Genomic DNA, 23895 nt, shown 5'->3' with positions numbered 1-23895 from the left:
CTTGCTGCATTTACAATACTGCTAATTACTATTTCAGCATAGAGTGTTCAGAAGTCACACCAACCACCAGCCCCAATTTCCCGCCACTAATGAGAATAACAAATTTCTGTCTCTCGCCACCTCTTTCTCCCACTTGTAGAGCATGCGGCAGAGAGGCAGAGGAATTAATACTCTTCATGAAGCTGCCCGGAGAAAGTCAGCAGTCAGCAGTTTAGGCTTACAGCAGCTGTAGGGCTTCCTTTCCCACAGCACTTAATGAAACAGTGCAGCTTATGAGGCGTCACACTTCCCCTGCAGGTCTATATACTTTCTGCTGAAGTCGTGGGGAGGTAAATGCCCCCCTTACGGTAGGCAGCTTGTAAGGGACAAAAGGAACAAACTCCCTGGGCAGAGAGCCCAGGGCCATGTAGGCTGGAGTTAGAACTCAACCTGAAGACTACTCAGCGTTGAGAACCAGGTAATTTCTTGGGGGAGGATTTATGGTTTAATCCATTTTATAGCTGTAGTGCTTAGAATCAATTCCTAATATAGTTCTCTTTTCTGCCAAACAAATTTCATCTATGCCTTTCCTCTTATCATTACATTTGGCTGGCTAAGCATGGAAAAATCATATCTTTGTCTAAAATTAATTATAAAAATTTATGATTGCACAAATATACATTATGTGTATGGTTTACAGTTATAAGTATAATTATAAGTTGAAATTTTGCCAAAGAAATCTAGACCAGGTTATTCTCACCTCTGCCCTCCCCCACTGCCTGAATATAAGATCTGCTTATTCCCCCCAAAAGTCCAGTCCCCACTTTGTGTAGGTTTTAAAATCTACAGCTTTTGAGCTTGTCTTTCAAATAGATACTTCCACTTGTATTTACAGACTATTTTAAATATGGGAGTGTCCAGTGGGTCTTTATAAAACAAAAGCAAACTGTGGCAGAGATGGCAGTTGCGAAGATGGGAAAGCTGACAACTGTGCCTGTGAGTCTGCAAATCTACAGTTGTATATGCAGCTAAAGAAGATGAACTAAAACTGCAGCCAGTGAAACCAGAGCAGCTTCCCATATATACTGCACCACTCACTTGGTAAAGTATGGTCAGGAGCAGCCTGGCCATTTACAAATGGGTTTTACATCCATCCGTCCTACAACTGGTTGTTATACAGGTTGATGCAAGGGTGTGTATATCTTCGTGAAAAATCGGATACCAGATACTGCACAATTTGTAAAAGATGCATGTGACTATCTGAAGAATCTATCCCAAGATTCCCATCCAAGAATTGGAATGATTACAGTTTCAGGATTGGTGGGCTTGGTTTTGGCAAGAAGAGGTTTTAAGTTTAAGAAAATTGCCTACCCGCTTGGACCGGCCACTTTAGGAGCAACTGTTTGCTACCCCGTTCAGTCAGTAATAATTGCAAAGGTAGCTGGAAAAAAAGGGCATATTCTGCAAGCCAGCAAATCTACGAAGCAGTTCAATCATTATGGCCCTACGCAAACAGGATGAGAGCACCCTTCAGGTATCCCAAAGAGGAATAGAAAGAACACTACTTGGAATATCACATTGGAAGATCAAACCCATATATGTTTATATAATATATGTACATTATATATGTATATGTTTGTATTTGTATTTCCTTAGATTTTCTAGATTAATGTTACCTAACTTTGAAGATATCTGTTCATGTGAAAGAATGCATTTCTCAACATATGAGTCAAGAGTCAATGGTAGAATAAAATATCTCTATTTTGTGTCTCTTAGGAAAAAAAGCAAACAATGCAACCTTCTTTAAAAAATGGCATGTGCCTCTGAGGATTCATTGAACCTCAGATAGTTAATTTAATTATCAAATATTCGTGTCTAAATTTTCCATGTTACTTTGCTTTATCTTTTGTGCGACCATTCTATGTTCCCCTTCCTCTTTACTCTTGACTTTTAAAGAGACTGGTTCTTTTGTTGCTACTTTAAAAATTATTTAATTTAATAAAACATTGTGATTTGCAAAATTATTCATAGTTGAGTCTTTGACATACAATATTGCAGCACGCATTCTACCACCAGTGCTAGCTTCCCTCTGCCAATGTTCCCAAGTTCCCTCCCCCACCCCCCCAAGCCGCCCCTTCCCCACTCCCAGGCGGCCCTCTTTTTTTTTTTATTTTTTAATTGAATCACCATGTGGAAAGTTACAAAGCTTTCAGGTTTAAGTCTCAGTTATACAATGCTCGAACACCCATCCCTTCACCAGTGCACATATTCCACCACCAAGAATCATAGTATAGCTCCACCCTGTCCCACACCCCTAGCCCCCCCTGCCTGTGTAACTGATAAATTTTGATTTACTTTCACTTTGATTGCATTCAATATTTCAACAAAACTCACTATTATTGTTTGGAGTTTCTCCCCCCTAAAATTGGACCTGCTGAAAAGGAAGCATTTGATAATTTGTTTTCCATTGCTGAGAATGAAGAGGTATGAGGTTGAGTGACCGCACTTAGCGGCCTCACAGTTTTGGGTTTCTGTATTTTAGTATGTTAGTAACTAATTCCAGAGAGATATCTGCCAGAAATTGCATCACTGCCAACTTGTACTTCTCAGTTATATTATATTCCACATATGAGTTCAGCCGGCCCTCTTGACAGGCGCCTTCCTAAGTTCATTTGTGAAAGCTTGTGCCTTGTATTTCAGTGTTGTTGAATCTTGGTTTGGACATTTGACTCTGTCATTCCTTAATGCCACTCTGCACTCCAATCTCTTGACCTGGGCCCTCTTGCTTCTCATCTGTCTCTCCCCCCACTCCCCACCATTTTTTCCCTTCTCCTCCCTATACCTGGGGCCAAGGTGGATCTGGCCCCCCCCTTAAAACATGGTACTTCCTCCTCCAGTTATTCTGAATACTCCATATAGGTGACACCATCCTGTGTTTCTCCTTCCTCAGGCTTACTTCATTTAATAGAATGTCTACCAGCTCCGTCCATGTTGCTGCAAGTTGCATGATTTTATTATTCCTGCGGTTGTTCTCTATTCCATTGTGTTCATACACCACACCCTCATGTCATTAGCCATCTAGGTTGATTCCAAATCTTAGCTATTGTGTCGAGTGCTACATTCTTTAGAATGACTGTCTTCCTGTTTTGGGGATGGATACCCCTAAGTGGGCTTGCTCACGTGGAAGCTCGATTCTGAGTTCACTGAGAAACTTCCGACTGTTTTCCGTAGAGGTTGGATCAGACGGCATTTCTCACCAGCAGTGGAGGAGGTTACTTCTCACCGCACCGATGCCAACAGAGATTGCTCATTTTATTAATATGTGCCGTTCTCACTGGTGTAAGATGATACCTAGTTGTCATCTTGATTTGAATTTCCCTAATCATAAGTGGCAAGCTTCTCGAGGCGTATTCTATATGTCAAAAACCAATAACAAGTCTCACAATGGAGATGTTACTGGTGCCTGCTCAGGCAAATCGATGAACAACGGGATGACAGTGACGGTGATAAGTGATGATGAGCATATTTTTTTCCATGTGCCTTTTGGCCATCTGTTGGTTTTCCTCAGACATGTGTCTGCTCACTTCCTCTCCTCATCGTTTGATGGGGCTTTTATTTATTTATTTTTTTAAATATTTTTTATTGAATCACTGTGAAATACAGTTACAAAGTTTTCATATTTGATCCACCACCAAACCCTCATATACCCCCCCTCTCACTCCCCCTCTGCCTATATGGCAGACATTTTTCACTTTACTCTTCCCTTACTTTTATTACATTCAATTTTCAACAGGAGTCTCACTATTATTATTTGGAGGTTTTTCTCCAACAGTCAGACATGCTGGATGGCATCAATAGATTGTATGTTTCATTTTTCAGAAAAGGTCGTGCAGTTTGGAGATGTTGATGGGCACTTAGATTCATGGTTGTTGTTAGCCCTTGTGAGTACTTTATATAACCCGGATATCGGTCCTTTGTCTGATGTGGAGTGTGAATATTTTCTCCCACTCAGTTAGCTGTCCTTTAGTTTTGGGCCCGAAACTGTACAGAAGCTGTTTAGTTTGATTAGTCCCGTTTGTTTAGCTTTGAGTCTGCCGCCTTGACCAATGGCATCGTGTGTCGTTGACGGCTCCTCTGAGGTCAGTCTTGGAGCATTCTGCCTTTATTTTCATCAATGTTCTTTATAGATTCTGACCTCAAGGTCTTTGACCCGCTTTGAGTTGACTTACAAAAAATAAAAATATAAACAGAACCTGTTATTTCTCTGAGACTTATGTAATTTTTGTGATTATCTTAGAAATTAAAATATGGGGATTTTTTGGTGGGGCACAGCTGGCAGTGGGGGTTACTCCCGGCCCTGGGCTCAGCAATCTCTTAGCAGTGCTTGGGGAACCATTTGGGGTGCTGGGGACTGAGGCGACAACCTTACTTGCACTGTCTCTCCACCCTGTTTATTTTTTGTTATAATTTGGGGAGTTCTCCTGAAGCAGTGCTCAGGGAGTCTGGGGGCTACTCCCTGAGATACTAGGCTGAGTGGGCTGTGGGCCCGTGCTGCTGCTGAAGATGCAGTGCTTCTCAGGCCGATGCTGCTGACCAGGGCCACCCACAGGTGTTTGGGGCCTGCAGGCTGCATCCAGAGACTCTCGGGAGGTGCCAGGGATCGAACCCTGCTCTAGCCAATATTAAACCTCACCACCCCTATTTGCTGTAGTTTAAAACCATCAGCACTTTATATTCCTCTTGGAAAATGCAATAATATTTTAGAACACATAATTCTAATTGCATTCTTATATGTTACTTGCCTGACATTTTAATTATATCTGCACATTTATATGCACATATATTAAAAACCACAAAATGTTCTGGTTATGTTTTATAGGGCTGACATAGATATATTACCATTTATTGGTTTCCTTTTTCTTTACTCTTCATATTTATGACCTTAATTTTCTGACTGGTATTTTTTTTATATTGCCTGAATAAATCCTTTAGAATTTTCTTTGTTTTGTATCTTATAGGAATAAACAATTTCAGTTTTCAGTGATCTGAAATTTTCTATCTAACTCAATTTTAAAGGATATATTCACTGGATCACTTATCACTTGTATCACTTGTCATCCCGCTGATCTTTGATTTGCTTGAGCAGGTGCCGGTAATGTCTCCATTTGTCCCTGTCACGTGCTAGTGTAGCCCAATGGCATCTGCTCGCTCCAAGAACATGAAGAGCCTCAAACGTTCATTCAGGGTTTTGACGAAGAAGTCTGACCATCTCGTAGGTGGGCAGCCAAGCGGTCTTTGATGTCCCATGGAATCCACTCAGTAACAGCTCTAGTCCAGTGGTTGTCTCTAAGTCACAGTACATGTCTGGCCCATCCGATTTTCGATGCCTTGGCAAACGAGACAGCGTCCCTGATTCTTGATCGTTGATGGAATTTGGAATTTCAAAATATTGAGTTTTTCCAAAATTTAATGTTAAACTTTTATCCTGGTGGCATGCTAAATTTTTACTAAGTAAATATCTCCCAACAATGGCCCTTTTGATCTCAGATGATAGGAAATCCTTTCTGTTTAAGACCTTGCTAAGTAATGTTCTCTGATTCTCTTAGACAAAATTAGTGTTTTTTGAACTTACAAGTACTTATAGTATGTTATTATAGGTCACTTTAAATTGGTGATTATTTTCTTCTTCGTTATGAAACATCAATTATTCACTCCCCCAAAGTTGGACATACATATGACAATTTTCTAAATATTTGCTTACTAGACAATAAATATACACCAACGAGCAAATCTAGAAATTTCCTCTTAACCATATCTTATGTGGGAGTAAATGTATGGGGTATTATGATTTTGTTTTAGTGTATTTTTTTACCATAGCTTAAGTAACATGGTCACATTATTATTATTAATAATATCATTATTTCATGTTTTTTTGTTTGTTTATTTGTTTCTCTGTCACAGCCAACCGTGCTCGGAACTTACCTGCTCTGCCTCTGGAATCAGTCCTGGTGGGCTTGAGGGACCACATGGGATGCTGGGGATGGAATCTGGTCGTCCCTCTGCCAGGCAAGTGCTCTACCTACTGTACTATCGCTCTGGCCCCCCCATTATTATTTTTAGTTCTTATTGCAGAGTAATTACATCACCAGCAAAGAGTTTATGCCTGTTCACCAGTCTTTTAAAAATTGAATTATTGCAATTTCGGTTATACGTGTACAATAGTGTTGGCATTTATAGCTCTGGTCTATCGGTCACCCCACCTTTGCACCACCAGCATGCCCGGCTTCCCCTCAGTGCCCCCTGTTACTGTCTGCCCCTCGTTCACTCCTCGTCCCCTTATCTGGCATTCTCAGCTCTGCAATCCAAAGGAGTAATTTTGAAGCAGTCTTGTCTTAATCATATATTGATTACTTAGGCTCAGCAACTAGTCTGATTTTTCTGTCTCACTTTTCAGCACTGCCCCCCCATGGCTGGGTTTCATTATCAAATTTTCCACCCGTCAGCAACAGGGATCAGTGCCTTGCATCCGCTCAGGTGAGAGCCAGGATGATAAAACAGTTCAATTACCTGAGAGATAGAAGGGAAAGTCCTGGACATTCCGGACCTGGAGCACAGGGAAGCTGCTAGCTCACCTGAGTGAAGGCAGAGAGGGGTGCTCCCAGGAGAAGGTGTGAGGTCTCCCCAGGGGCCTGCCATACCTCTAGCTTCAGCACTGAGACCTATGTCCTAGGAAGCTCCCGGTCCTGGGAGAAACTTGCCCAATGGGAAGTAGAGTCAATATTCTGGGGTGTGGGGGAAGATGAATGGAGGCTGGATGCTGACAGGCAGCAGCTGGCCTCTGAATCACAGCGGGAGGAGCAGTCCCTCACTCAATTCAGGTGGCGTCCGTCCAGTGTAGAATCAAGCCTAAACTCAAACGCAGAGTCTGGATTTGCATTTAGGCCTTGATGTCATTCAAATTTCTTATTCAGCTTCTAAATTATCAGCAACTTGCCACACTTAACTTCCTTCTCTCTCTCTCTCTCTCTCTCTCTCTCTCTCTCTCTCTCTCTCTCTCTCTCTCTCTCTTTCTCTCAACTTTTTGGGAAACACCCGTAATGCTCAGGGGTTACTCTAGTCTCTGCACCCAGGAATTACTCCTGGCATGCTTGGTGGGTATCCATACAGGGGTACAGGGGTGGAACCCAGGTCAGCCATGTGCAAGCCAAACGCCTCTATCATCCGCTGCAGCCCCAGTTGAATCTTATTTTTGATTCTGCAGGAGATCAGAAGAAAGAACCCCCGAGATCTTGCTGGAGTGGATTCTCCGCTTATTCAAGTTGTTGATTTATCATCTCTTTTATTTTCTTACAAGCACAGAAACCTCTTACTAAAAGCTCTTTACAACATCATTAGTTTATGGGTTCCTTCTTATTTTGAAAGGCGGGGCACACTTAACTCCTGTAAGTAAGCAGTCCTGTACTTAACTTACAGGAAGTTAAGTACTCAACTTCAGTACTGTCTCTCTGGCCCCCTCCTAGTTAGAATTTAGAAGGTAGGCAATATGCTGTATTGGTAATGTAATCCTTATATTTGCCTGAATTTTATGAATTTGTTTATTTTATTCCTCATACCTGGTACTCCAGGGTTGCAGACCTTCTCTCTGCTATGGGACATTTTCCCCCTTTCAGTAATAAAAGATGGATATCACCTTACCACTCTCTACTTTACCAAGCTCTCCACTTTAGCAAACTCCCCACCGAACCAAACTGCCCACCTAACCAAACTCTCCACCTTCCCAAATTTTCTCTTTCCTATTTAAGTACAACTAGTGCATATCAGAGCCCATGCATTTGTTCAGTTGTGCTGTTATCACACAGGAATTAGAGGCCTTGGTGAAACAGTTGGTGCTTGGTGCCCTGCTCTGTCTTCCTGGGTGTTGGGAAACAGTCTTTCTTGAGGGGTGGAGCCACAGAGCTTGCCAGGAGCTGCTGACAGTCTCTGGTCGCAAAGACACTATAACGGCTTCATCTGCAGGGTTGCGGTTCTCTCCACACCAGACAAAGGCCATCATCTTCACACCAGAAAAGGAATGTGTTTCTTAGTTAACTGGGTTCTACTATATGTCAGATAATAGCAGTAACATCTTTTGGGGGAAAATTTGGTAATAAATATTTTTCGAAAACTATTTTAACTGTCAGGAATATAGTGTCACACACAGGTAAAGAAGTGTGCTGGGGGATCCAATGGCTTTCCCTGCCACCCAGTAAAGGAGTAAAGGTTAGCTGAAATGCCAACCTAAGCAATGCCCCCAGGGTCACAGTGAGCATGAGGGTAGACCCTGGGGGGGATTGCTGAGGGAAAGCCATTTGTAGAGAAGAAAGTTATAACTATCAACTAAAATGAGTTATAAAAAGATTAAGTATGCTTATAATAGGATGGTTCCAAAAACCTTTTATAAATATATGAACAGGTTTAGCAGAACAGAGGAAATAATAACCTAGGAGAAATAACTCACAATTAAAACCCTTGCTTTTATTTGGCATGTCTATGTAGTGCTTGTACAAAAAAAATCCTTTATTTTTTGACTGAAGGGATTCTATATCAGTAATTAAAAAATTGACTTAACATGAAAATAAATCAGTGTAGTTCACTACTTACTTTCTGTTTTGTTGGTGCTAAGCCAGGATATTAGGACAAGCCTCAGGATCAAACAATCCAAACCAGACCAGAGCAACCTCCAACCCAATCCAACCCAACCCCAACCAACCCCACCCAGCCAACCCAGCCCAACCCAGTCCGACCCAACTCCACCCAACCCAATTCCACTCAGTTCAACTGAACTGAACTGAACTGAACTCAACACAACTCAACCAACCTAATCTAAACTAACCCAACCCAAACTAACCCAACCCAACCCAACACAACCCAATGCAACCCAACCTAACCCATCACAACCTAACCCAACCCAACCTAACCCAACCCAACCTAACCCGACCTAACCCAACCTAACCCAACCAACCTAACCTAGCCCAGAACAATTCAGTCCAATTCAACTCAATCCAACACAATAACAGCTTGGGAAAATATCAGCACTCCCTGTGTCAGCCTGCTTGTATTTCTACATTAAATTTGCTACTGTGGACTATAACAGTAAAATCTGTTTAAACTAGTGAAGTCCTGTATGTAGTACTGTACAGCTCATGTGTGCTACAGGAGCTTGTGTGCTGCAGACATTTGTCCTGCTTCAAAACTGCAGTTGTGTGGCACTCAGTAGCACCTGATTTTAGTGTTTCATTCCCCAGACCACATAATTAGATAAGCAAAACAAAGTTGCATAAGTGGGTGGGGTAGTCTCCATTCAGGTTCATAGACACCAGTGAAGTGAAATTTTCAAGTGCTTGGTTTAATTTTATTCCTGGACATCTTCGATTTGTGGCAGGAGTTACATCTGACTATCTGGGAAAATGCTGGTTGTGTCTGGCATTACTGAGGTAATTCCACACTCCACAGCCTCCTCTCTATGTGGTTATCATGATTCAAGATGTGTCTCTATGTGTTTGCATGCAAATTTTTCGTTGCTATCATCTATCTAATACGTTCTACGCATTTGTGTGTTTCCTCACTGTTTCCTCTCACAAGAAAGTCACCCTAATGATGTAGGTACATTTACTCTTTTCTGTGATCCTAGGAGATAAAATATTTGACTCCCAATACATATTTGTTGAATGGATGTGTAGCTATGTGAGTGAGTGATTTATATATTAAACATATAAAGACAAATACAGCTGTTTGTCTACATGAATAATCTCTTTCCAGTGCTAAACTGGAAAATCGATTCCTCATTTAATGGGAGAAGCAATTTTGCCATGTGAACTGTTTTTTTTTTTTGGTGTGGGGGGAGGAAGGTTGTGCCCACACCCTGAAGTGCTCAGGGATATCTTTTGGAGGGACAGCAGTGGGGGAGAGCTAATGAAATTGACAGTGCACAAGGCCATTCCTTACCCGCTATTCCTCCTCTCAGCCCATGGCATGTACTTCTATATTTGGTTTGGGGATTCAACTAGGAGGAAATAACAAATTGTAAGCTGTTTTGCTCTGATATAAGTTTTATCTCGCCTTTTTTGAAAGCAAGTAATTTATGAAAATTGTACTCAGAAACTGCTAAAACACTGCTATCTTCAAATTTCAAATCATGATCAATGCCAACACATTGACTTAAAAAGTCTGAATGCAGTTTGGTTTTTGCCATGCATACTAATTCTTCCAAGTACTAAAAGCCAAATGTCAGAAAATTTACTAATACCTTTCTTGAAGCCTATTTTCATAGGTAATTGGTTGAGAGCTGAAGCACAGTTGGATGGGATGCTTAGGTCAGTATACTTCAATTTTGACTGTCAATTCTATTTCTTACTGCTCTCCAGCCAACCCCCCTCCTGCCCCTTCCCCCAATCCTGTGCTCCTGTGGATACTTTACAAAATGCTTCTGGGTTCTTTGCCCTAGATTTATTCCTTTCTGTTTCTGTAACAGAAAGTGATGAACCAGTATTGTATTTGAGATTTCACTCCGTTACACAGGCAGGATAGGTGTCCGTTTGTCAGCATGAAGAAGTTACAGAAGACAGACTTTCATGCATGTATATACATCCCTTAAAGATTTGAGGGGGGTGAAATCTCTGGGGAAGGGAGATGATGTGGGCAGAGAGGTAGGGGAGCCCCAGTCATGAGCTTCCGAGAAATAATAAAACTTAAGAAACTGCCTAACACTGATGTGGCCCAAAGACATAAAAAACTACATGCCGTTGAGATGCAAATCCTGAGCACTTTGGAGAAAATGAGGAACCATCCATGCAGAAATCCAAGGTCACCTAAAGAGGGTAAACCCACAGAAAGAGAGAAGCTACAAAGGAAAACAAAAGAAAAGGAAAAGAGAAGCTGCAGAAGAATCTACAGGTTATGACGAGATTATAAAAGGACGATCAACAATGCAAGGAAGGAGTTAGGAGAAGACAATCAACAATGCAAGACTTTCCCTGTGGTGACATCCAGATGAACTGTTTTTCTTTTTTGGTTTTTGAGCCACACTCAGCAGTGCTCAGGGCTTACTCCTGGCTCTGCACTCAGGGATCACTCTTTGTGATCATATGTGGTGCCGGGGATCAAACCCGGTCAGCAACATGCAAGGCAAGCTGCCTACCAGCTCCACCATGGCACTGGACAAGGGTAACTTCTATGTATGCAGAGAACTTCAGGCCACACGGAGGAATTATTCATGCAAGGCTCACTTTTCTTTATTCCTTCTTTCAGTTTTTAATTGAATCACCATGAGATACAGTTACAAAACCTTCATGTTTAAGTTTCAGTCATACAATGATCAAACACCCATCCCTCCACCAGTGCACATTCTCCACGACCAGTGTCCCTAGTACCCCCCCTCCCCATCCCAACCCTACCCTTGGTTCTGTGGCAGGCAATTTCCCCCATACTCTCTCTCTACTTTGGGGCATTATGGTTTGCAATACAGATACTGAGAGGCTATCACGTTTGGTCCATTGTCTACTTTCAGCACACATCTCCCATCCTGAGCGATCCCTCCATCCATCACTGACTTAGTGATCCCTTCTTTATTCCAGCCAGAAGACTCACTTTTCAAGCAAAATTTCTTTCAATAAAAACGATCTTACATTATGAAAACAAAATTCAGTATTTGGACTGTGTCATTGAGCAGGAAGTCCGGCCCCATCATTCAATTATCTCCTTATCTAACGAGTCAATATCTGTGTTTCAAACTTGCTCTGAGGAGAAGAGCTGTCCTCCGTGTTCGGGACAGAGTGGGATGCAGAGGAGAAATGTGAAAACCCATAATGGAAAAATCGCTCCCTTTAACAGGTGAGAAAGTACTTCCTGTGGGGGGCACAGATCGATCAAGAGAACAGCCCAACACTGAAATCTTGGGTCACGAGGACGCAGCTGCTGACGGCTGGAGGCTTGATGTTGATGTCTGAAACCCTTTCAACATTCGGAGTAGGCACACAGTCTTTATAAGGCAATCTTTATAGCAACACACACACGCACACGCACACACACATACGAAACTGCCTTAAAATATTTTCTTCTTCCCCTTGTTATCATTGCTGCTGCTGTTTAATTTAGGCAACACTGATCCAATATTGTTCCAGGCCTGACTTGGACGTCACAGCTACTGCACATCATCAGCCCCCAAGGACCCTAGGCCTCTACCCCTGTCCTTACCCTCCTTGTACTTAGCTTCTGACTCTCCCCTCTCTTACCTCAGTGCTAGATGATTTTGTGGCTATTAAAAAATTTGAGCTCTCTAAAATCTTAAATCACAATTTGATTGCTTTTTTTTTTTTTTTTTTTTGCTTTTTGGGTCACACCTGGTGATGCACAGGGGTTACTCCTGGCTCTGCACTCAGGAATCACTCCTGGCCGTGCTCAGGGGACCATATGGGATGCTGGGATTTGAACCTGGGTTGGCCGCGTGCAAGGCAAACGCCCTACCCGCTGTGCTATCACTCCAGCCCTTAAATCACAATTTGAAAAGTTAGAGACTTGGAGATTCCTTCGAGGTGGCAGATGTGCAGAGAGGCTGGCCGCTGCCCCTTCACACATCGTCCGTGAGATGCTGGGTGAAGGGAAAGGACCCCTGGGCTCCGAGAAAGGCTGTGTGCCGGGAACTGACCCCTCGCGGGGGGAGGCGGCAGGAGGCTCACGGAGGGCAGCGACTTCTGTAACAGAGACCTTAGGTGCCTCCCAGACCCCCGACCTGCAGGAAAGCTGCAGACAGCAACTTGGGACTTGCAGCATCCCAGGGCCAGAAGGAGAGGCTCTCCAGGGCGGGAGCCATGCGTAGCTCAGTGGGACTTGCTTTGCATATTTCATCCCTGGCATCTCATGTGGTGCCCCAGGCCTCACCAGGCCAGGAGTGACCCTTGAGCATCGCCCAGTTTGAACCAAAAACTAACAAACTAAAACAGATCAGTAAAACAGTAGACATGATGAAAGGAAGAGGCTTTTCCTCTGGAAAGCAGCAGGACGCTGGGGGCAGTGCTGGGGGTGCAGATGCCTGAGAGTTGGGGGGCGCCTGGGGTTGCAGAGTGAAAGGGGAAGCACCCCCGGTGCCCGAGGCCACTAGACAGACACTTCCTGTGACTAATGGCATCGCTCTGGCCCAGGGGGACTGGAGACAGTTTGTTGGCCCCGGGTGCAAGCTTGGGTGGAGGTAGAGGGGAGGGTGTGAGGCAGCTGGCTGGGAGTCACGGAGTCCCACTGTGCCGTTCACAGAAGCGAATCCCCTCCCTGCATCCGGCTCAGCCCCGACAGAGCTCTGATCTATGTCCTCCCGGTCCCCAGCTCTGGGCCCGAGCATGTACAGAGTTTCCTCCCTCCAGTCAGAGCACTTGAGCTGGGGTCTCCTGCAGGCTGGGAGAAGCGCCTCTGTGTTTCCCCAAAGCGCCAGTAAGGCTGGTCCAACTAAGGGCAGGTGTGACTGGCACCCCGACACGGACTTTCTTTCCACGTTTCTGAAAGAGCTGGGTCGTAGGAGAGAACCAGACCTATCCTGAGTTGCCAGTGTGTTGATGTGGTGGGATGTCTGGGACAGCACGAGGTCCTTAGGATAAATCCTCAGCTGCCCTCAGCCTGGAGACTTGGACTGGGGGCCTCCCGGAGCAGCCTCGCTCCTCTCCGCTGCCCGCTGCACCCTGGGGTGACCACCAGACCTCGAATCTGCTCAACAGGCCCAGGAGTGCCCGTCTATAGAGTTTCCTGGGAAGGTACCTTCATTTTGTATCCCGCAGCCTGCAAATTTGCTGCACGGCCTACACGGCCAGGCAGAGGAAGAGAGCGGTGCGAATTCACACACAGCAGTTAATATACAATATTAAATGGAACAAGAAAATTATCCCCAAATGATGCAGCGAAACTGAAATGCAAGAGAAAGCTCAAATGTAGCAAAACTGATCAATTTGCCTGAAAAAATATTTAAAAGAACAGTGAAAACAATGTTTAATGAAATCAGACAGACAGGAGGGGAAAATCAATATGAGGGTTATTCGAACAGAGAAACTATTAAAATTTCTTCAAAAAGAAATGAAGGGCTGAAACTGCAGAGAGGGGAGAGTGACCGAGAGGAGAGCTGAAAGTATGACAGTGGGACCCTCGGGAAGAGAACATCAAAGGAACTGCACAATATCAACGACTTTGCCGTGTGGGGCCGTGTCAAGGACAATATCCATATTCTAAGCTCAGGGTAACATTGGTTTGTCCTTTCTCCCTGGCCACAGGGAGCTTGGGTTTATCGGGTTACACCCATTACAGTGCTCCTGAGTCACTCCCAATCCTCTGTGTTTATCTGTAACTTCTCTGTGCTCTCTTCCACAACCAGTCAATCACCTTTCCCCCCTAATCAGACTCTGTCAACTTGTAAGGTCAGAATCCTCAGAAATCTATGCTTTTATATTTGTGAGTGAAATACTGCTTTTCTCCTTCTTTATATCCTTTTGCATAGTTAATTCAGAGCAATGTCTTTCTGTATAGACACAGGAAGACAGTTAATGCTATGCTTTTGTAACTTGGTAGTCAATTGACTCTGAATAATATTCACTATTGGGCATCTGCTTTCTCAACTTAAGCCTCAGTTGCCCTTAGTTACTACCACCCCAAAAGCAGGGTCCTGATGAGGGACTGGATGGACCCAGGGCAAGCTGTGAGCTACCCTGGCATTGAAATGGGCCAGGCCAAAGCACCACAATACTTAACTCTAAGTTAAAGGCATGGTATTCATGGACAAATTTTGTCATGATTCAAAAAGTAACAACTGAATCAGGATCTTTCTAGGGTTAGAAAAGACAAATCTGGCCTGAGCACTGTAGTCTGAGATCTATAGTGAGATGTCCCCAGGAGAGCCACCCTACAAACTTAATGTTTCTCTTACTGTGTCCACACAAAATGACTAATATTGTAGCACTGTAGTCCCATTGTTTATTGATTTGCTCGAGTGGGCATCAGTAACATCTCCATTGTGAGACTTGTTATTGTTTTTGGCATATCAAATATGCCACAAGGAGCTTGCTAGGATCTGCCGTGAGAACAGGATACTCTTGTAGCTTGCCGGCTCTCTGAGAGGGACAAAGGAATTGAACCTAGGTCAGCTGCGTGCAAGGCAAACACCCTACCCGCTGTGCTATCACTCCAGCCCAACTAATATTATGAAGGTTTATAGGTTTGTTGGACTAAGGAAAGGAGAAACACACCCACAGATGGAATTTTATTCCTGTGTGGGTCGTCCTGTTGAATGAGAACCTGTCCTAGAAGAAGCTTCCCCTGCGGGAAGGACTTCACCTCTGTTGTTTGTATGACCATATCTATGTGTAATTCTTATCCCAACCCCTTGGCCTCCCTGGGGGAAGTGGTGGAGACCACCAAATACAGGTGGCGAGAGAGAGAGAGAGAGAGAGAGAGAGAGAGAGAGAGAGAGAGAGAGACAGAGAGAGACAGAGAGACAGAGAGAGACAGAGAGACAGAGAGAGAGAGCTGCCTCGGTCTTTTGTAAGTTATTTTTTGAACACACACTAAGCATTGGAGAGACCAAGGGGCCGAGAGCCTACCTGGGGGGAGTGTCCTTCCCTGCTGCGGCAGGCGGGCAGCTGCTCTGGGCCCTGTCCATTCTCCCTGCTCTGCCTCAGGCTGGGTCGTATGTCGATGCCTGTTTTTCATCTTTGCTGGGTAGATCTATCCCTGCACCACCAACATGCAGACGTTTGGCCTGTGCCACCAGTGACCCTGTGTGTTTGGGAGCGACGGGCATTGCCACAAGCTATCACAGTCTGCGTCTGCCATGGAGCAGGGGTGGCGAAGGGGCAGGGGAGTCTCTCTGAAGAATAATGACTTAGACTCTCCTTAATTTGGGAAAAGAATTAAACTTTCACACAGATAAATCAAACACAATAAATCAAGCACCCTCCAAGGAACGTTACAGTTAAAATGTTAGAAGCTAAAGACAAGAACAAAATACAATGAGCATCTAGAGAAGAAAAATCACATGCAAGGGATGCCTTCAAATGATGGACTGTGAACTTTTCCACAGAAATTATGCAAGACAAAGAAATAGTGTGAGATATTCAAAGGTCCTGGAGAAACTGTTTTTCAACCAAGACTATCTAATTTCATGTTATCATGCAGGCTAGAAAAAAAGAGAATATTATTTCATAGACAAAATTAGCATAGTACATCACCACCAAAACAGTCTTGCAAGAATATAAAAGTTTTTCATAAAATAAAAGGCAATTTCAACTAGAAGAGTAAGATTTAAAAAAAATTGCATGATACAGGGTGGGAGGAAAAGAATGAATTAATGTAAGATCAGTGTGCCCAATAGATCACAAATACAGAGCTTCATACCCAAGTTAATAAAAATCCTTAACAAAAAATCTACTTAGAAAACAGTTAAGAAACTTCGAGAGACTGAAACAACAAAGTGATGACGAGACAGCAACACAAACAAGGCACTTGCTCTGCACGTGGCTGACCTAGGTTCGATCCCCAGCACTCCAGATGGCTCCCTTAGCATCACTAGGAGTGATTCCCAAGTGAACACCCAGTGGTATAACCTGAGCACCACCAGGAGTGACCCCAGACCCACCCTTCCCCCCCAAAAAACGATGAAATTATGTGAAAAGCAAACGAATAAGGACTAATCAGGAAGACATCTAAAATAAATCAAATGTCAAAAGTACAATGTTCCAATAATTAATTTAAATGTGAATAGTCTTAACTCCTAACTAGAAGTTATAGAGTAATACCATGAATCAAAAACCAAAATCCATTTGTTTTTTTGCTCCCAATAGGAAACATATCTTCCAAAACAAAACAGGCTTACAATGAAAGTTTATTTAAAAACAAATGGTGAATTTGAACAGATACAGCTAGACTTATAGATAGAAAACAAAGATGACATAGATTGAAGATAAGATAAATGTCTAAGAAGGCAAGAAGAAATTGGGGTATATATGAAACTATATAATAATTAAGGGCCTAATAGAACAAGAAAGTGCTTATTAATATGTAAGCACCAGAAGAAGGAGCAACAGCATATATTAAGGAACTACTAAGAGAAAGAGTGATACTGGTAGTAAATTGATTAGAAGTAAGGGGTTTTGATACGCAACCCATAATTATAAAAATGTTAATTAAATAAGAAATAAATAATAAAACAATGGCCTTAGGAAATAAACAGGCACAAAAGGGTTCAATAGACATTTATAGACTGTTTTATCCCGAAAGGCCAGACTGTACAGAGATTTTGAGTGTGTGTGGAACTTGAGTGTACCTGAAGTTCCTGGGGTCTGTTACTGCTGTTCAGTTATTATTCCCATCCCACGCTTCCTTGTGTCCCAATTCTGAGTCTGTCCTCTCCCGCTGCTGACTGACCTCACACAGTATCATACCTTCTGGTTCCATGCAGACTGTAGCAAGTTGCATGGCTTTGTCTTCTCTCTGAGTACACCTTTATTGTGTATATACACTAAAACTTCTTTATCCATTGCTGTGTTCTCGGGCATTTGCATTACACCCAGAGTTTGGTTATTGTGAATAAAGCTCAAGTAAACATAGGAGTGCGACTGTATTTTCAAAATCATGTTTTGAAGTCCTCGGGGTATACATAGTTGTAACTACCGTATAGTACATATATTTTTTGCATTGTACATGAATCCTCAGAAATCTATGCTTTTATATTTGTGAGGGAAATACTGCTTTTCTCCTTCTTTATATCATTTTGCATAGTTAATTCAGAGCAATGTCTTTCTGTATAGACACAGGAAGACAGTTAATGCTATGCTTTTGTAACTTGGTAGTCAATTGACTCTGAATAATATTCACTATTGGGCATCTGCTTTCTCAACTTAAGCCTCAGTTGCCCTTAGTTACTACCACCCCAAAAGCAGGGTCCTGATGAGGGACTGGATGGACCCAGGGCAAGCTGTGAGCTACCCTGGCATTGAAATGGGCCAGGCCAAAGCACCACAATACTTAACTCTAAGTTAAAGGCATGGTATTCATGGACAAATTTTGTCATGATTCAAAAAGTAACAACTGGATCAGGATCTTTCTAGGGTTAGGAAAGACAAATTTGGTTACACAGGTATTGAAGTTCATGATTTTGATCACCAAAGTTACTGCACCTTCACCACCGTCAAAGTACCCCCGGCCCTGGGCCATGCCTGTTTGTCTCCCTGCTCTATCACTTCCTTCCTCGCCACACACAATGCTCGGTAATTTCAGTTTTGAACTCAGAGGTCAAGAGTCCCATTAAATATTGGCAATCCCTTAATTTTGTTTCTCAATAAACCACAGATGAGTGATATCACCTGGTTTTGCTTTTCTCCTTCTGACTTGTTAACATCAGTGATGTCTTCCATTCCATCTATGATGCAGTGAAGTGCAAGATTGTAGGATTTTATCTTAAATTACACAGTTTTCAAGTGTGTGTGTGTGATGGCTTTTCTAGCCAAATTAACTTGTTGAGTATTTGGTTGATTTCCATATCTTGGCTGTAATCCAAGTACTATAATGAACATTGGGTGGATATATCTTTTTATATTAATGTTTTATGTTTGGGGGATGGATGCCAAGAAGGGAACTTGCTCGATCATATGGAACTCTATTATGTCTTAATTTTTTTGAGAACCCTTCATACTCTTTCCATTGAGGCAAAATCAGGCAACTTTTCCAACAACAGTTAAAGAGGATTCCTTTTTCACCATGCCCTCTCCAGCAATGGGTTTGTATGGTAATTTTTATATATGCCATGTATGATATATTCCCCAACTGTGATAACCCATAAGAGTAATCTCAGAAGGCTTGTCGCTCTCCCCCTCCATCCAACTATGACTGAACTTGCTTTAATTTTGAACACACAGAGTGTGATAATAGCTCTTAGAATTGAGAGGCAGGTGAAGACTAAGGGAAAGTGAACTGATAAAAAATTTGTTTGTGAGAAACAGGATGGAGTCTCTAATGCTTGCTTGCTTACAAGATCACTCTGCTGTTTTAAATTATATTTCAAGGGGAATACTTATTAATAACAATTGCATTATTGAGGTTTCAGCTACATTATTGTAGCTGCATTATTTATTATAGTCTCTGAGAAATCAACGTTTGTATATCTGGTATAAAGTTTTAGCATATAGTATTTGTAATTTTGAAATAATTTGTTCTTTTCATAGCATTTTAAAATATATTGACTGTTTTCTCAAACCAACATGTTTTTGCATATGGAAGCCAGACTGTATTAGTTTTGTGATAGAGGAGAAAAGTGAGTGTAGAGATAGGGTTTAAGTGATGCAGCTAATATTTCACAGCTGAGACAGAGCTAAAATTAAGACACTTGAGAATAGTCCTATTCCCAGTCCACTCAGACTTCCAGCAAACTTAAGTCAAGGAAGGCAAAGTAAAAAGAAAACTTGAACTTTTAATTCTTTTCCCTAACAGTTTAGCTCCAAATAGTCTATTATAGAGAAAAGTGCAGGATGTATAGAAAATATTCCTTGTTTGAGCATCAGAATAGTTAAGGGCTTTGCTAAGTAAATTCACTTTATGTCACAGATCAGGCATTGATTTAAAAGGTAGCTCATTTTTTAAATCTGGAAATGAGCATAATTATGCTTTCACCCTTTTGGGGATAGATAGTTGAGGCTAAACAGTAAATCTTGCCACTTTAGGGCATTGATGTAGAAGATGAAGAACACTTACTGCATCTAATCTAGGACCTCATTAAATGAAACCTTATCTTTCCTGCTTTCAGGCAATAGTGGGGAGAGCTGATTTGATTTGTGCTCTATTAGAACCCTGTGAAGCTCCTCAGAATGAAGAGGCAGGGGGGCCGGTCCTATAAGTGAGGAAGGAGAGGAAGGGAAAATAGGATCTGGTGGTGCTTTAAATTGAACTTACTTTTACTTCCTGCCTTCTATTTGAACACTCTTCTAAAGACTTTTATTTAAATTTTACTCTGAGGGGATTCAAATATAACAAAATGTAATAAAATTGCTCCATTAATTTTATTAAAATACAATAATATTTTAGTAAATTCTTTGACCTCTAATTTATTTATTTTTGATTAGGGAGCCTCTCAGTGCTTACAACACGTAGGGCGTCCCCCCATTCCCCAAAAGTAAGATATTTTGGTACTAGAGAAACGGCCACAGAGATTGAATTCCCAGCGGCATCAGCTGTCCTGGGCGCCAACTGGGTGTAGCCCTGGGGGCCCCTCAAACATTGTGGTTGTGGCCTTGGACTCCGAGTCCCTGGGACTACAGAACCTGGGCGTCACGCAGGCCCTAAGCCTGAGCCACTAATCAGGCTGGCTGAGAGGGCGGAGAGTAATGCCCCCCGCCCCCTGAAGCACCACTTGAGAGCCCCTACAAACATTTTTAAAGAAATATAATATTTTGGGGTTTAAAAAATTTTTTTGTGAAGCAGTAAAATATTGTGGAACCAAAACCTCCATCTTTGACTCAAGGAACCAAATTAAACCTACACACATACCAGTTGAGGGTCTTGTAACAAGAACCGTGTGTTGCCAACTAGATGGCATTGGATGTGCAACTCACAGAGCATGACTTTGTTCAAGTTTTCCGTTTAGTGGTACTATCACTGAGCAAGGAAGAGTGAGGTTGTCTGTGGGACTGGTATTTCATGAAGCAATCCAATCCATAGAGAAGACAAAAATGCACATTCCTTGTTCAAATTCTATTGGAGCACTCAAATTATTTATAAAATGAACATTTAAAGACATTAATATTCTTCTCCTAAATATAACGTCTTTCATAAAGAAGACATCACAAGGACCAACGGAGAGTTAGAATAAGAAGCTTCCAAAACAAGAGGTGACCTCAATTCAAACCCCAGTACCACATAGAAGGCCCCAAGCAGAGCAAGAATGATCCCTGAGCACAGAGCCGGAGAGAGCACTGAGACGCCGCTAACCAAATAAACAAATGAGAGGTGAAAAAATTTAACCAGTCATCTGTTCTTGGGCACTCTGTTTTTTCCCACGTTCTGGCTACTGTGAACAGTGCTGCAATGAACACACAGGTGTAGATGGCATTTCTGCTGTGCGTTTTTGCACCCCCGGGATATATTCCCAGACTGGTATTGCCGGGTCATATGGAAGCTCAATTTTTAGTTTTTTGAGGAATGCCCATATTATTTTCCAAACAAGGTTGGATCAGTTGGCTTTCCCACCACCACGAATGAATGAGAGTCTATCTCTCCCTGCATCCGAGCCAGCACTGGTTGTTCTTTTTGATGTATGCTAGTCTCTGTTGTGTAAGGTGATATCTCATTGTTGTTTTCATTTACATCTCCCTGATAATTAGCAATGTAGAGCATTTTTTCATGTGCCTTTTATTATTAGGGATCCGTAAATAACAACAGCAATAAGATGTCATCTCATATCTGTGAGAATAGGTATTATCAAAAGGCCAGAGAAATCAAGTATCAGAGAGTATACGTGTTTTACACACCATACATCTCACTTTGTGAGAATGTAAATTGGTGGATCCAACATAAAAAGCTGTATGGGGAGTCCCCCAATATTAAAAATATATTTCATATGAGGCAGTTATCCCACTTTTATGTATTTACAGAAAATAAAACCCAAAACACTAATTTTCAGAGATTTATATTTAGATCTGTGTATATGATTCAATTTTCAGACTAGGCCAGTTCTCATCTATAATTTCTCCAACCAATGATTCTTCCTCACTCTCTCCTCTTAGAATTCTACCTGTGGCTTTCCGCCACTGCTGCCGCTCGAGCAAGATCTCGGAGCCCAAATGAACTACTTTGGACACCAGCAGCCCACTGAAATACCCCCAGACCGTGAACTGAAAGTTTACCCCAGGCTGCGACAATGGGAAAGGGTCTCTCTCTCTAGGCCTTTCCATCTTATGAGCACCACAAAAGGGGAGTAAAAGCTTGCAGTGATGAAATTTCTGGCAGAATTTTCCCTGGACTTCATACAGAAATCCAAAACCTAAGCAGGTCTGACTGTGGGGGGAAACTCCAAACAATAATACTGAGTTTTTTATTGAAATATTGAAGGTAATCAAAGTAGCAGCCATTTCTCTGGACTGTAAACTAAGCTATAGCCCCACGCCGGCCGACGAGAGGAAATATCCTCCTTTCTCAGTTCTTTTCCCTTTTCTGGGAGAAATGCGGTGTGGCGTCCACCATATTATGAGGTCTATTAAGCAGGCACGAACTTAGAGGCGCAGGATGGGGAGGGGGGAAAATTATGTACTTGGAAAAATTATGTACTTGGGGAGGCTCCGGCTGATACCAGCGCATGCTCTGCTGAGATTCGACCCGGATGACCACACTTTTGTGCGGCCGTGTTGCTGCAGATCAACTAGAATCCTGAGGAACTACTTTTGGTTCCAGAAACTGCTTGCAGCCATGTCTGTCTCTAGACTGTGAACTAAGCCATAACCCCATGCCGGCTGAGGACGGGAAATATCTCTTTTTCTCGTTGGGCAGTGTGGTGTCAGCCATAATATGAGAACTATTTATTAAGCAGGCATGAACTTGGTGGCGCGGGAAGGAGGGGGGAAAATTCTATGTACTTGAAACAGTGGGACTTCATATCTCTCCAGTCTCAGCAATGGAAAACTAATTATCAAATGCTTCATTGGCAGCAGGGCTGTCTTTCTTGGGGGAAGACTCCAACAATACTGAGTTTTGTGTTGAACTATGGAATGTAATCAAGGTAAAGAGAAAACGAAGTGAAATTTATCAATTACACAGGCGGGGATGGGGGTGGGAGGGAGGGTGTTGGGAGGTAGACTGGGGTCTTTGGTGGTGGAGTGTGGGCACGGGTGAAGGGACGGGTGTTTGAGTATTGTATAACTGAGACATAAGCCTGAGAACTTTGTAATTTTCCACAGGGTGATTCAATAAAATAAATTAAAAAAAAAAAGAATTCTACCTGTGAACATGTTGTCTGTTGAAGCTTTCCTACATACCACTCAGGTTTTCTTGTCCTCTTCTCTCTCTTTTTAAAAAATGTTTTCATCTGCCTTATCATCCTTTACTTGTTCTCTTCCAGATTCTATCATTCTTCTACTGAACTATTTTGTGTGTTTATGTTGCAGTTTCCTATTATGTTCTTCATTCAGCTGGTAAATGGTAATTCCACTGTTATGTTGAATACGGGAAAGCATATGCATATTTTAATTTGGTGTTGTGGACTCCTGCTTGTCAGTGTGCCTACACAATTCTCGTCTAGGAACATCTCAGTCACCGAAATAATATTTTGAAATTTGTAAATATGTCTCTTGTAAATTTAATAAAGTTTGAATAATTTATCTAAATTATCATTATAATATTCAAAATTTTAGGAAATTTAAATGAACACACTTATCTCACATAACATCTAAAAATGGAACTTTTGAGGCTTTTAAGTAATTTGTAATTATTGAAAACAAAGTTATAAACAGGTTGAAATTTTCTGTGCAAAAACAAAGAGATAATTAAATATGTGTTCAAATGCATAAGTAATTTGAATTTATAATTGCATAGAGGGTAAATAATTGGTGATGTCAATGATAAAAACATTTTATCATAAAATACAACTTTGAGAAGGAGCGGGCATTTTCCTGAGTGACTTAAAAATATTAAGATAATGCTGAAAAAATATAATAGATATAGGCATGAAATACTAGAAAACTGACTGATATACTTGACTATAATGAAGCTATTTTGTATTACTTTATAAGATCTAGCTTGTCAGTAAACAGTGTTTGAAATTACTTTAATTTATATAGATGTTATATTTTTTAGAATTTTATTTTAAAAATAGGTTTTGATAGAATCATTTATCATTGATTGTAGATAAGTGAGAAGTTGGAAGGGGGC

The 23895-nt window shown here is 41.9% G+C and overlaps 1 pseudogene; it reads left to right on the top strand.

Moving 5' to 3' along the window:
* Nucleotides 1–936: 936 nt before the first annotated feature.
* LOC101549255 (MICOS complex subunit MIC27-like) lies at nt 937–2944 on the top strand (annotated as a pseudogene).
* The last annotated feature ends 20951 nt before the right edge of the window (nt 2945–23895 follow it).

Source organism: Sorex araneus, chromosome 2 (genome assembly GCF_027595985.1).
Source record: "Sorex araneus isolate mSorAra2 chromosome 2, mSorAra2.pri, whole genome shotgun sequence".
NCBI lineage: Eukaryota > Metazoa > Chordata > Mammalia > Eulipotyphla > Soricidae > Sorex > Sorex araneus.
Note: the sequence above shows the minus strand (reverse complement) of the source record. Positions and strands in the feature narration are given on the sequence as shown.